Source organism: Apis dorsata, unplaced genomic scaffold (assembly GCF_000469605.1).
Source record: "Apis dorsata unplaced genomic scaffold, Apis dorsata 1.3 scaffold_82, whole genome shotgun sequence".
Taxonomy (NCBI): domain Eukaryota; kingdom Metazoa; phylum Arthropoda; class Insecta; order Hymenoptera; family Apidae; genus Apis; species Apis dorsata.
The window spans coordinates 285,065-286,912 of record NW_006263380.1 but is presented as its reverse complement, the minus strand read 5'-3'; positions in this window follow the sequence as shown (position 1 = coordinate 286,912).

The window sequence follows — 1,848 nt, the reverse complement described above, 5'->3', positions numbered from 1 at the left end:
CAATATAGCGGAGAACCCCTACGGTTGTGCTGCTGCGAATCTGTCAACATCCTCGTCAAAGTCGCATTGAAATCCCTTCTTGTGGACCGACAAAGAATCCCCAGTCGAGTTATTTGCCGGCAAAAAATCAACTCCCTTTGGAAGGTGGTCCTCCGTGTCGAGATCGATCTCATTGTGTTCCGTGAAAAATTTCGATAGCGGCCAGTAGCCCGGTCAAAGAAGAACGGACCAGTTTCACCCTGCCACCTCTTCTTTCGATTATCCTTTCGACAAAGTAAGTTTAATCGAGCTACAACTCTATATCACTCCCTTAATTATGTCTTTCTTCTTTTTTTTTTTTTTCTCTTTTCTGAAAATTAAACCCCAAGATTTGCGCCAATTATTCTACTCCATCTTCCGTTATCTCTTCTTTCCATTCTTAGATCTCGATTAAGATTTCTCTATCATTAACTTTTCCTGCTACTCGAGTCACATCCCTTTGGACAACTTTTCAAAGAATTCACGAAATCCATTCGTTAAATCTCGAGTTTAAACCAGAATAATAAATTCTCCATTTTAAGATTTATATTCTTCAGAATTTACACAATTAACTTCCGTTCTTTCTTCATTTATGAAATTTCTTCTTCGTCTTTCCTCGATCCATCATCAAAATCCTCGAGTTTCGTTAAAAAAAACTACGAAACCACACAAACGTTGAGCATCCAGAGACCACCATTTTCCGAGTCGACGATATGTCATTTCTTTTCTTCTGGAAGAACCAACCGGATCGAACCGCCATTTTATCCCCTCGCCTCGACACTCTTTATTTACGCGTCGATCTCTCTGCGATGAATGGCGTCGAGGAAGAGCGAATAGGGAAAATAGCGCGAGGGAGAGGAAGAAGGGAGTTGGATGCTCGAAAGGGGGTGGATTATTTACAGCGTGACGGTGTTCCGGGGCTGTTGTGTACGTTGTCAGGTAGGCGGATCGGAGGTCTGAGGCAATTTGCATTTATTTGCGGGTTCCTGACTACGCCCCCTTTTCATGGCTCGCCATCAGACCAGATACGTATCTCTCGCGCCGCTGTTTCACACTTACGTCGGCCGAACCTCGCGTTTTTTGCTCGCGATATTATATCGGGATCGGTTACACATTGTTGTCAGAGTCGATTCGTTTTTTCTTTCCTTCCTTTTCTTTTTTCTCTTTTTTTTTTATTTCGATAAGGGGATCGATAATCGGACGAGAGATTTACAGCGGAACGATCTAGCGAGAGAGTTTTTTTTTTTTTTTTAATCTCAAAAATTTATGGCCAACGAGAGATCAATCAACGCTGCGGTGAATATTATAAATTCCCTCGTTATTCGCTCGATTTGTCAGCATTGTTTCACTATTGATTCATCATTTATGCGAATCATCCATGGGGAAAAGAATTCGTAAGTAAGAAGAGAACAGAAGATGTCAGAAGATGTTATTTCTCCGTCCAAAATTTTCGGTGAAGAGAGAAACGAGTTTTCTACCCCCCTCGAATCATCAACCGGAACCATCCACCATGTTCTCTTCCATCATCTCGACTCGAGATCGGGGATCTCATAGGTGGAGGAGAAGACGAAATTCAAAAGACTCCTCCTGTCACCACCAACGCCTCGTAAACAAACACGGGTCCCCGTAAATCAATTACGTCTTCATCCAACCATCCCTCTCTTCCATTCAATTCTCCTCTCTTCACGCTCCGGCCATCAACGATATCCCAGCGACGATACCGTGACGATCTCGTCGCGACCTTGAACAGGAAGCACCTCTACGGAAAGCTCGTCTCCTCGGTGGTGCGGTAATCCTCGAACGAGCTACCAACTGGCTCGAACGAAGGAG